General features: G+C 38.5%; 1 long non-coding RNA gene across 1 annotated transcript; it reads left to right on the top strand.

Annotated features, from left to right (window-relative positions):
* The first annotated feature begins 4788 nt into the window (after nt 1-4788).
* On the top strand, nt 4789-5389 carry LOC121264583. Its single transcript, XR_005940530.1, has 3 exons — nt 4789-4813; nt 4990-5031; nt 5117-5389. It is a non-coding gene; the product is annotated as an uncharacterized LOC121264583 (long non-coding RNA).
* Nucleotides 5390-13779: the final 8390 nt, after the last annotated feature.

Here is a 13779-nt window from a genome sequence, read left to right on the forward strand (position 1 = left end):
CCGTTCCATTCAAGCCTCGATATTAAAACAAACCAGTTGCCAAGAGTTCAGGCCTACTACACTAAATGTTCAAGCCTAACAATGACATTCACAGTTGTACCATCTTCCTGCCATAGCACAACTCTTAACCCGCTTTTCAACTCCGAACAAAACAAAATAAAATAAAATTCTATAAATAAATAATATACAACAAAATGAATAAAACTAACAATAAAATATCATAAGATAAAATGAATAAAACAAATGAAGTAGTGCACAATAAAATAATTAAAAATAAATAAATAAAATAAAATAACCTACCATAAAATAAAACAAATAATATAAAATAAACAAACAAGTAGTATACAATAAAATAAATAAAACCAACAAAATATAAAAACATAAATAAATTAAAACCATTAAAATAACATACTTCAAACCAAATAATTTCAAATCACAACTTTAAAACTTTCTGGTACTCCACCTATGGGACATGTGGTTTTACCCAGAGCCGAACTGCTCTGATACCACCTGTGGCGCCCACGACCCCCATATAAGGAGACACGGGAATCGAGACGCCGGGATGGTGACAACAGGGTCACACATCCCAACGTTAGTGCCAAGTGTGTGTACATGCAACAGTGTACAAAAACAATGCAGCGGATAATTAATACAACTAAGTACCAGAATTGTTAATAAAATTTAAACAATCAGTTAAAAGGTTTCAAAATTATACAGTCATCCAAAATAAATATTTACAAGTCCCAAACCAAAATGCGAGTGATCCAATCACTCCTCAGGCGGAGCCGACTCCTCATGCTCACCCTCATCCTCCTCTGCATCAAAATCTGCGTTACCACAACATGGTACCACAGGTAAGTATAACCCAAATAACCACGAGATAAAAATACATTAATGCTACCAACATGCATGCATATGATGAGATATGCATTAAATCCAAAAATACTATTTTATCCAAAAATAGATATTTTTAACACACGCCAAAATCCCATTTTGGCCCAAAACATTAATCCGTCATTTTTCCAGAAAATGACCCAAATCAATAAAATCTCATTTTTCCAGAAAATGAATCACATAAAAACCTTTAATCAACACACGCTATTTTCCCAGAAAACAGCTCATTATTCCATTAACCAATGCACCATGATCTCCCCTAGGGATCATCCGCACGTCCTGGCTTCGTAGCGGTGCTCAGTTCCGCCCCCAGCGCGTTCGTGGCCAAACACCCACTACGCAACGAGGGATGCCCAGTTCTGCGCCCAGCGCGTACGTGACCAAGCATCCTCTAGCCCCCACCAGTAGAGGGGCCACGGAGTCGGCACGAGACCATCTCGTCCGATCCCGTTGTCGCCCAGCGACAACCCAGGGGACGTCACTCAGTATATTCCGCTCCCGAGTGACCAGAAAAGCTCCACCGAGATAATACCCCATCTCGGCTTGGGGTCGTGATACACACGCACCCAAAATCCTTTAACACATGAAAACCCAGTTTTCATGAAACACATGAACATGAATGCATGTACACGAAAACCCAGTTTCCTTTACAAACGTGATCATGCGTGCAATATGCCATGTACATGAACAACACCACAACAACCATCAATTCACAATACCAACCAAACACACAACTCCGTCCATAATCCATCCGACCCCCGAACTCCTCGGACTCAGTCCGGCATGTCCAACCAGATCACAATAATATGAGTTAGTGCAAAAATATATTTAAATCACGATAGTTCTTTGAAAAAATACTTACAGTGCTATAATATGATTTTCAAAGGATCACGGAGGTGCAAGAAGTGGTGACTCAGCAACGTAACAGTGTTAAATACATTGTGGCTTTGGGTCTCAAATACCCACTTTTGAATGGGGATAAACTAAGACCCGAAATTGATAGGGTAGGGCCTAGAGAGGTCGGTGAAGCCAATGGTGGTGGTGGTTTGCCGTGGGTGGCGGCGCAAAGGGTGGTTTTAACGTCAAAAAGTCTAAAACGGAGATGGGCTTGGTTGTGCTTCACCGGTGACGGATCGGAGCCAGGGTTGGGTCCATTGGGTTGCCAAGAGGTCGAGGATGAAGTGGTGAAGAGATGGTGGCCGGAGGTGGCGCGACGGCGGCGCTGGAGCTCAAGATGCGCCGCGGCTGGGTGTTGTGCGTGAAGGCTAACAGCGGCGATGGAGGAGCTGGAAATGGAGGGGGGTGGTCGCCGGCCGGTGGGGAAGCTGATGGGATGGGCGGTGTCGCGCACGGCGGCACGACGGCGGTGGGTTGGGTGGAAGGAGAGAAGCGCACGGGGGGAGAGAGAGGGAGGACGCAGCGCGCGGGGAAGGAGGCAGGAGAAAAAGAAAAAGAAAGGAAAAGAAAAAAAGAAAAAAGAGAGGAAAGAGAAAATGGAGGAAAAGAAATGAGGTTCAATCCTCATATCTTGGGTCACAAAAATGATCCAACGAAGATAATTTTAAAACAACAAATCAATTAAAATAAATTAAACGTAATGATACAATGAAAATAAAATAATTAAATCCCACAATCAATTAATTTAAAAGAAGAACAATTTAAATGTATAACAATAAATAAATATTAAGAAAACATAACAATTTAATTTTTCACAATTTAAAGATCATAAAATAACCTATTTAAAATATCCGATAATTATAAAATAAGAGAATAAATTTTTGAATTATTAAAAATAATCTTTCAGTGAAAATACACTAAAATACGGGGTGTTACAGGAGGCCATCCACCAACAGGTGATGACCAACCACGATACTGATGGAATCCAGGGTTTGTTTTGTCTTCCAAAGGTCTCATGTTGGATACCTCTGCTAGTGGCAAATCTGTGAAGACACGCCTGTCCACTGCGGTTCTCAAATGTTCTCATTGTGGTAATCAAAAACACAGTCGTGAAAATTGTTTTCAATTGAATGGATACCCTGATGGTGGCATGATCTTCAAGCCCGTAAACGTCGTGATGCAACTACCAATAATGGAGAACCATGCAAAGCTGCTATTGCTACTGTCGAGCCCCACCTCTCTCTCATACCACTAGCAGCAACGTCCACAGATAACTCTTCCAACTTGAACTCAGGTATCTTTGGTCTTGCTCATCTTACTCCTCACAGTGATGCGGAACGAAATGCTTGGCTTCTTGACTCTGGAGCCACAGATCATATGACTTTTGATGCCACGGATTTTTCCCAGACATCTCTTCCACGACGCACACGCATAGCCAATGCCAATGGTGTTATTTCTCCAGTTACTGGAGCGGGCTCTGTGACTTTATCTCCATCCTTGCATTTAACCAACACTTTGCTTGTGCCATCTCTCACATAAATTATTTTCTGTCAATCAGATTACTGCTGATCTAGGGTCTGTAGTCCTCATATATCCACATTTTTGTCTTCTTCAGGATATTCTCACAAAGGAGATAATTGGGAGTGGTACTAAGAGAGGGGGACTATACTATGTGGACGACTTCAGTATCGATCAAGCACATAATATGCACCATCCGACACTACAAGAAATAACGCCTTTTCCAGCGATTTTATTAACGCCGCAAAAAAAATTGCTGCAATTAACCCTTATTTGCAACGATTTTCTTATCGCAGCTGAAATCTGAAGCAATGTATCCGAAAATCTGATGTTGCAATTACTATTCACTTATTTACAGCGACTATTTGGCCTTTTGCGGCAATTTTGTGTCACCACAAATAATAATAGAAACTGTAGTAGAGTTTTAATTGCGGCGAATGAGAAAAACGCCATAATAGCTAGTTTTGCGGCGAATAAAAAACGCTGGAAATAGCCTTTTAAACAATTTAGATCTTCCCCAACGATTTTAATATCGTCGCAACAAAAATACAACTAATAAACATTATTTGCGGCAATTTCTAAGTCGCCGCTTGCTTTCCATCTTGAATTTTTGAGATGATGGAGAAGAAATTACCTCTACTTTTTGCAACGATTTTAATATCGTCGTAAATTGAGCAACAGATACTTTTTGCGGCAAAAATATTCACCGTATTTTTGCCACAAGAGCATATCTAGTAAATTAAATGTTATTAGCAGCAAATCCAAATCACCAGAAAAGTGAAATTAAATTTAAACCACCCGCGTTACATTTTCCCCTCATTTCTTTCCCTTTCCCGCTCTGCCTCCCCAATCCCTCTTCTCTTTCAACCCATGCCGCCGCACACAGCCCGTCGCCAGTGACCCCACCACGCCACCGCCACCCCGACGGCCACCACCTCCTTCTCCCCCAACCCCCATGGCGGGAATATCCTTTCCCCCGAATCTGGCCTCGACCTCTCTCTCTCTCGGATTTCTCTATGTCGTTGCCGCTAGGGGCACCGTTCGCCACCACTCACACCTCGACCCCATCGCCAGTCCTTCGTCGGAGCCCCCTTCTCCTCCACGCCTAGCCCAGCAACCCGAGGCCCTCCCTCTCTCCCTTGCTTTGTTCGCAAACCACAGCCCCCACGCGGTTTGCTACTGATTTGCCACTCCCTTGTGAGTTTCGATTCTTCTTTTCTTCTGTTTTTTCTTCGCATAGATTTTAGTATGTAATATCTCTGGAAAAGTTGTGGGTTCTCGTTCAGGGATGAGTTGTTTTCTCCTTGTACCCATCATTTTTGTTGTTTTTTTTTCGGCTTTTACTGAGGTCTTTGTTCAATTTAAAGATTGAAACATTTGAGGGATACCTATCTTGGGATCCCGTGAATAAGTTACTATCTTGGAAGAAAGATGTATGGCTACTTGGAATTTTATGTTTATGCATTGGTACTTTTTGTATGAGGCTTCTGCCCTTCGCGATGAGGTATGCCATTCACATCCATCAATTATGCTTTCACAACAGTCACTAATAGCCCTTGAAATATATTAAAAAGAAGCCATATAGGGTTTGCACCAACTTTTAGCATAGCATTTTTTTTTATGAGCTAGCATTTTTTAGAATTTGAAATGTAATTATAGCAAACTATATCAAAATTGCAGCTTGACATGCTACAAGAAGAAAATGATGTCATCATTGATAAGGTGTGCAGTCCAAACTCAAAATAAACTTATTTTTATGCATTGTTACTTGTGATTTATGACATTGATGTCCAAGAATGTTGTACAGCTTAGACGCGCTAAAGAAAGACGTGAGGAGGCAGAGGCAAGAGCTAGGGAGCTTGAGAAACATGTCAATTATAAGAGTTAGTCATTATTACTGTTGTTATTCTGAGTTGAAATTAGGTTACCTCTATTTGTAAGTTTGGGTTTTACATTTATTGCTCAGGAATTTTATGAATTTTCCTCCTTGTTTGATAGAACATGGACAGGGCAACCTAAATGATAGAAAACTTATTTTCCCCACCACTTCCCCACTATAAAAGAATTGGCGCTAGAAAATGGTCGAAATTTCTTGGCAGTGATATGTTACTTATGTCCTCTCACTTCAGCTTCCATATACATTGTAGTATTCAAGTAGTTATTTGTTAGATCACTTGCTAAGTAATTAGTCGGTCTGTTTATTTATTGAAAATCTTGATCTTGTTCATGAGATTTACCAAATTAAATCTAAAATTATCCCTCAAAAAAGTCTTAATTTTGTTTGTGTTCAATTATATTTTTACAGGTTGCTACCAAGTTAGATTTATGACTCTCTGTCTAAACTCCTAACTCAACCACCATTTCCTTCTATAATAAAGTTAAATTTTCCTTCTATAAAATTCCAAGTATGTAGATAGTACGCTTTAGTTTGATATATGGTGTGTAGGGTATCATCTAATGGTTTTGTTTTATGGATGAGGGAATTGTGTATTTCTTGACAGTGAAGTTTTCTTGTTCCTTTGTGCAGGTGGGTGGATGAAGTCGTACTATTTTATCACTTGCATAAACAGGATTTAAAGGATTAAAAATAGAATGTGGTTTATGCCTACATGAACATGATCTACTCTTTTTAATATTGAGAAGATCTTATGTTTTAAATATTGAGTTTGAATCATGTTTTGACTATGTTTAACCCTTTATGACTATGTGTTAAACTAGTGGAGATGAGAATGTATTATTGTTAATACTTTTCTTCAAGATAATAGCCTATGTAAGCAACGAGGATTTTATTCAAACTAGTAGATTCGATTAGAATTTTCTAGTTTGTCGAGAGCTACTCTTGCTGTTTATGCTATGCTTTCACACAAAAATGATGTGAATTCTCAGGTTTTCTTCAAATCTAGTATGCTTGGGTTATGTAGTTGAGATTGTGGTTAAATGAAGGATGTTTAAGAGTATGAATGTACCAAAGCTGCTAGCTGTCCATGGTAGTGCAGAAAATTCAGCTATGCACTCTGTTTTGCTTCTTCAACCAGTCCATTTCATCTCCATTTTTTATTTGCATCTTATTGTCAACCAAAGTTAATTGTTTGTATCCAAAGATTGAAAACAAGGCAAAAAAAACAGCCATCTTATGAGCTTTAGCTCTTCATTTAATTTGGTTCCAACAAGTTAATAACAAGCTGTCAAATGCCATTTTAATAGTGAAATTTCCAGATTTTTTATACTTCCTTGTTCTCTTCCATTTCTAAGTCAATTCCTATCATTTCTACATTCTTAACCCACGATCTTCATATATCTTTCATGTAGAAAACTCAATGGCCTTTATTTGACAGCAAGCTGTCAAATGCCATTTATGCTTCTCCTTCAGCTTATATCTGCACTATCACCTTGCACTCCATATGTTTGGATATATTACCCAGTATGGATATATTACCCATTAAGTATACTTTTATTACCTATTGTACTGCTATTATCTCATCAAGAGTGATACAATTGGTGAAGAACTTGTCGTTTGAGTATGTGGATTTTGTGGTAGATTCATCTACCTCTGCAATTTTTGCAAATCAGTTTGAGTATGACTTCTAAATGGCTTGTGTTTAAAGTAGTGAGCTTCATAAAACTTGAAGTCCATCTTGAAGAAAATCCCATTCCCATGTTGTGGAAGTCAAAGAAACAAATGAAGGATATATGATTTTATATTGTGTATGATTCATTGCAGCAGAATGTGCTGCCTAAATAGTTTGGGATTTATATTGTGAGATTTTGTGCATTATGTTTTGTATTTCCTTAGATTTTTCTTTCATGCCAAGTTGATGATTGTACCTTTATTGTTGGGCTAGTTTCACTTAGTTTTTGATCCTGTACGTGCCATATAGGTTTATTTCTGCACTACGTCAAATCATTTTTTCCTTGGAGAATAAATTCATGTATTTGCTTTACAAGAGGCTCCTTATAAATAATCCATACTATCTATCTAGCTTTAGGGTTTAGTTCATATGTTACTTATATCTTATAGTTATATATACATATATTATATATAAGGGTCTCTAATATGAAGTATAGCTTGGGTATAGTTCATCAGGATTACTTTTGTGGTTTCTTTTTTTTTTTTTTTTGTGAAATATCTTTTCCGGCTATTAAAATTCGCTAGTATAGATCAATACCAGTGATTTTTAGATCGCTGCAACTGAGTTCACAAAACCAATAACTCAATTGCAACGATTTTTAAATCACTGGTATTGATCTATACCGGCGCACTCTTATCACCGCAATTGTTATTTCAAAGCCGTTTAGTCAATTGCGGCGATTTCAAAAAATCGCTGGGAAAATATATTTCCGGCGATTTTCCCTCTTTTAGCGACAATATTAAATTGCTGGAATTAATCTTTCCCAACAATTAACAACTGAATCGTATATTGAAATTGCGGTGATAAAAGGTACTATTTACGGCAAAAGAAAATCTCCGGGAAAGAAAATCTTTGCCGGCGATTTTTGGCTTCCGTTGGAGTAGATCAAAAGTGGGGCTTTAATACCGGCGAACCTCCAGCGATTTATAAATCGCTGGGATAGGTGAGAGGCGGCGATTTGTTAGTTTTGCCAGCGAAAGTGAATCGCTGGTAAAGGTGATTCCCCTTGTAGTGCGAATACTGCTAAAGAACAACAACTTTGGCTTTGGCATCGGCGCTTGGGGCATCCATCATTTCCATATTTGAAGCATGTTTTTCCTGATTTATTTACATATTTACAGATTTCTGATTTGAAGTGTGACACTTGTATTTTGGCTAAGAGCCATAGAGCTACTTATCCGTTAAGCTTGAATAAAAGTGAAACTCCATTTGCGTTAGTTCACTCGGATGTATGGGGTCCCTCACCTATTACTAATATGTCTGGCTTCCATTGGTTTGTTATTTTTGTGGATGATTGTACCCGTATGACATGGCTCTACTTAATGAAACACAAAGATGAGGTCCTTAGTACCTTTGAAAACTTCCATGCTATGATTCGCACTCAGTATGGTGCAACCATTCGAGTTCTCCGCTTAGACAATGGTGGGGAACATGTCAATAAGCAACTTCAAGTCTACTTTAATCACCATGGTTTAATTCATGAAACTTCATGCTCCCAAACACCCCAACAGAATGGAGCTGCCGAGAGAAAGAATAGACATATTCTTGAGACTGCACGTGCCCTCCTCCTCAGTGCTCATATGCCCAAACTTTTTTGGACTGATGCCGTCTCTATTGCAGTTCATCTTCTCAACCGTATGCCGTCTAAGGTTCTGTCCTTTAAGACTCCACTTCATTCTCTATCTATACATGTGTCCCTTCCCACAGCCTTGATGTTACCTCCTCGGGTCTTTGGATGTGTGGCATATGTGCATCTCCATAAGAACCAACGCACGAAGCTTGACCCATGTGCCATACGGTGTCTTTTTCTAGGCTACGACATCCATAAAAAAGGATACCGATGCTATGATCCTATCACTCGACGACTCTATGTGACTATGGATGTGCAGTTTTTGGAGAAGGACATGTTTTTTTCAACACCCAATTCTTCTCTTCAGGGGGAGACACATGATGAAGACTTGAATTGGTTTCGTCATGAGGAACCAAATGAGTGGAGTTGGTCTAGTCGAGAGGAACCGCTGAATCATGAGAAGTAAATTGAAAGCCACGCTCGACCGAATGACAACTCAGGTGGTTTGAATGATGAAACTGATAGTGTGGAGCCCGAGATATGTCCCAATGTGGAGCATGTGACCGAACCTACATCCCCCCACTCTGAAGTACCAACCAAATCATCTCCTAAGAATATTCATGAGGTAAGTACTTCTATTACACATCCACATAATGATGATATAGATACCTCTGTGGGATATGTCTTACCTCCCAAGAACAATCGTGGCAAGCCACCCAATAGGTACTCTCCAGAATTTGAAGAATGAAGGTCCAAGTATCCGATTGCCAACTATGTCTCTACCAAGGGACTATCTGATCCTCTCAAGAAATTTACACAGGAGTTCTCCATGTGTCAGATCCCTACTAGTGTTCAAGAGGCATTGGCAAACCCAAGGTGGACCCGAGCTATGGAAGAAGAAATGGAGGTGCTACTAAAAAATGATGCATGGGCTCTTGTTCCACTACCTGAGGGAAAAAAATAGTGGGGTGCAGGTGGGTATTCTCTATTAAACACAAAGCAGATGGATCTATTGAACGGTACAAAGCAAGATTGGTAGCGAAGGGATACACACAGACATATGGAGTTGATTATCAGGAAACCTTCTCACCAGTAGCTAAGTTGAATACAATTAGATTGCTATTGTCTCTTACAGCAAATTTCGACTAGCCTTTACATCAATTTGATGTAAAGAATGCTTTCCTCCACGGCGATCTCAAAGATGAGGTCTACATGGATGTTCCTCCAGGTTACACAACATCTGCAAAGATTGAAGTTATGTGTAAATTGCAGCGAGCATTGTACGGACTAAAGCAATCACCACGAGCATGGTTTGGACGGTTTAGCTTGGCAATGAAGAAATACGGCTTCCAACAAAGTAATTCAGACCATACACTGTTCTTAAAACATCAGTTGGGCAAGGTAACCGCTTTGATAGTTTATGTTGATGACATGATTATCACAGGCAATGATAAAGAAGAGATCTCTCGGCTTCAGAAGCAATTAGCAACTGAATTTGAGATGAAAAATCTAGGAGGACTCAAGTATTTTCTGGGAATCGAAGTGGCTAGATCTAAACAAGGTATATTTCTTTCCCAGCGGAAATACATACTAGACTTGCTAGCCGAGGTAGGAATGTTGGAGTGTAGACCTACAGGCACTCCTATTGTTCAAAATCACAGGCTTGGAGAATACCCAGACCAAGTGCAAATTGATAAAGGAAGATATCAAAGGCTAGTTGGTAAACTCATTTATCTCTCACATACTCACCCTGATATTGCATACGCTGTAAGTGTTGTAAGCCAGTTTATGTATAATCCAACTAAGAGTCATATGAAAGCAGTGATTCGCAGACTTCGGTATTTGAAGTCATCTCCGGGCAAAGGGCTTATGTTCTCAAAGAATAATAGTCAGTTGAAGGTTGATGGTTATACGGATGCAGATTGGGCAGGTAACATCACTAACAGAAAATCTACCTCAGGATATTTTACAATTGTTGGAGGGAATCTTGTAACATGGAGAAGCAAGAAACAAAAAGTGGTGGCGTTATCAAGTGCTGAAGCCGAATTTAGAGTAATGGCTAAGGGTCTTTGTGAGCTACTTTGGCTGAGGAAGATACTCACTGAGATCGGTTTTCCTCCCACTGCTGAGATGAACCTCTTCTATGATAATAAGTCAGCAATTGCCATTTCTCACAACCCTGTTCAACATGATCGTACTAAACACGTGGAAGTAGACCGACATTTCATCAAAGAAAATCTTGAAGCAAAAATAATTCAGTTTTCATTTGTGAGATCCGAAGATCAGTTGGCAGATATCTTAACAAAAGCTGTGTCAAGCAAAGACTTCAACAACTCACTTGACAAGTTGTGCGTCCGAGACCTCAATGCATCAACTTGAGGGGGAGGGTTGGCGTGAGCTGTCATTACAAACAAGCAAGAGAGATTTTAGGCATTTCATATTTGTAGAGATCCCGTAAATAAGGGAGTTAACGTGATTATAGCAACTGTTAGCGTATATCCAAATATAGTTTTCTTAGAACTTATAGTTTCTGATATATACGTTTCTTGTATAGAACAGAGTTTTGAATATATGAGAAATGCATAGTTTTTGACATATATTGCTTGAATTAATAGTTGATTTATTTTCGGGAGCACGTGAAAATGAAGGATATATCATTATCATATGTACTTACAATTAACTTTGAGAAACGCCCAATCGAAAGAGTTTGTTGTCCGTATCAAGTTGATATTTTCGATTCCTTGTAAAGGTTTGGTAACGTGCATTCCCAGACAAATGGGTAGATAGGGACATTATTAATACTATAACAAAAACTATTTTCTTTAAAGAAAATTTCCACCTCAAAAAAATCGTTTTAATCACAAAAATAAAAAATAAAAAAAAAAAGAATGTTTTAAAGCATATATTTACGTACAAATCATTACAATTGGAGCCGGGAGTAGGTCGTCTCCAAAGGTCTGAATGTCGATCTTCTAATAATGCAATATTTTCAATTTCCTTTAATACATTACATATATTTTATAGAGCAATACTACGTATAGTCTTTAAATAGAGATTGCATGTGCAAGCATAGTCAATTTTTTTTTTAAATCTTTTTCAAAATTACAATAATATCTTTATCAAAATGATACTTTTTTCCATTTAATGAAAGGTCTACACATACAGTCCGCAATGCAAATAGAATTTCTTTATTTTATATGCATATATAGATCAGGTGTAAAGCTGCTAAGCTTCAAACCTTCCAATATTAAAAGGTTGATACATCAATCTCCTACTATTTTTTGAAAAAATGAGATATCCCCAGGGACAGAGCTAGGATTTGGTGCGTGGGGGACGATTAACAAAGTGTATCGTATATATTTAGGGGTGAACGTTAACCAACATTTAAGGTAGCAAAATATGTCATCAACATTTAACATTGACCATATAAGATAGTTATCTAGGGACATTACAATAAAAATTAATTTATGTGATGGTTTGAAAATTGTGAACAGTGCCCAAACCGTCACAAAAAAGTATTTTCTGTGACGGTTTGTGGAAACAGTAGATATATTAAATAATAATAATGTTCATTATATATGATAAAAAAAGTACAAAAGATTCAAAACGTGTTGGTTACATATTTATTAAAATTGTCAGTCAATGCATTGGCCTTTGTGTTTAGGATATCTATCCGATGGAGAACATCGGCGACAAAATCTCCAAAACTCTGTTCTACTGACTCGATCTTTTAGTCAATGTGCACCGTAATATCTGAGACCATCGCATCAATCCAAGCAGCCAGCGGCTGATTAGTACTCCCAACACCGAGCTCAGACTGGGTTGAAGGAACAAGATCTGGTAATGGGCCTGACTGACTTCGAGCATGCCCCTTCCCCTGTCCAATGTTTCGATGGTGTGTGGTAATGTCGAAGGGGCTCATCTGGTCTGTCCTCCACTCCACCATAGGTTGCACATTCTGGGCAAGTAATAGCTTGGTAATGAGGACTCCATATGGGAGGTTGTCTGTGGAGACGACGCTCGCCTAGTAACAGATCCTCTCAAAAATACGAAGTGGCAAGTTGATGGGATCTCCACGTCCTACTTGTATAAGGAACTGTACGCGTTTTCGGCTAAATGTGGCCTTATGTCCCACATGATCCACATTTGTTGCAATAATAAGATGGAACATGCGGAAAAAATGGAGGAGCTATACCTGGCTGAAGAAGTTGTTCCTCTCGATCTGTTCTCGGTCAGTTCCAGTGAGGATGTAGAAATCCTCATCTCGGTTGCCTCCTCCTCATCAGTAGAAATCCTCATCTCGATCGCCTCCTCCTCATCCAAAGCTTTCAATCTCTCTTCTCTAAGCATTGAGTCTTAACCCTTGTTCATTTTGAGAGAGATATAGTTTACACTGTATTGTTTTTATTTCACTTATTGAGGAGTGTTTTATGATAACCTACCCACTATCAGCTCTTGTATCAGTAAAAGGTTGTGCATAATCCTTGTGCGTGTATAAGGTGTTCTACAAAGAGAATAGTTAAATCACCACGTGTAAGGTGATTGCAAGTGTAGATAGTGTTTTATACAGATTCTTTGTAGCGATACTGCTAAAAGGTGTAATAGATTTCTATCTCTACTTGAAGGAGGTTAAATAGTGAATTTAGGAATCCTTAAGGGGTACATTGAGGCGATGACGTAGACAATATGACTGAACTTCATTAAAATACTGAATTTGCTTCTCTCTTACCCTTAATCTTTATATTTACTATTGCTTCGTATTTTGTTCATATTTTATATTATGTATATGGTTTATAATTGTCAATTCTTAAATACAACCCAATTCACCTCCTCTTATGGGTAGCAATTGGTATCAAAGCAATGACTCTTTTATTAAATTAACTATCTTTTGAGTTAAGATCTTATGGGTAACATTGCAGCTACCTTTGGTGAATGTCAATCTAGTAGTCGCCCTCCACTATTTTGTGGAAACAATTACACATTCTGGAAAGGTAGAATGAAAATATTCATTTGGGCTCAAAATCGAGAAATTTGGAAATGCGTTATAAATGGACCTTATATCCCAACAAAAACTGTTGATGAAGTAAAGGTTAAAAATGCAAAAGAAGAGTTTGATCGTGAAGACGAAAGAATTCTAACATGGAATTCAATGGCTATAAATCTCCTATATAATACTCTCGATGAGAATGAGTTTAATAGAATAATGATTTGCAAGACGAAAAATGAAATTTGGGATAACTTGGAAGTAACTTACGAAGGAGCTTCACAAGT

This window comes from Juglans microcarpa x Juglans regia, chromosome 5D (genome assembly GCF_004785595.1).
Source record: "Juglans microcarpa x Juglans regia isolate MS1-56 chromosome 5D, Jm3101_v1.0, whole genome shotgun sequence".
NCBI lineage: Eukaryota > Viridiplantae > Streptophyta > Magnoliopsida > Fagales > Juglandaceae > Juglans > Juglans microcarpa x Juglans regia.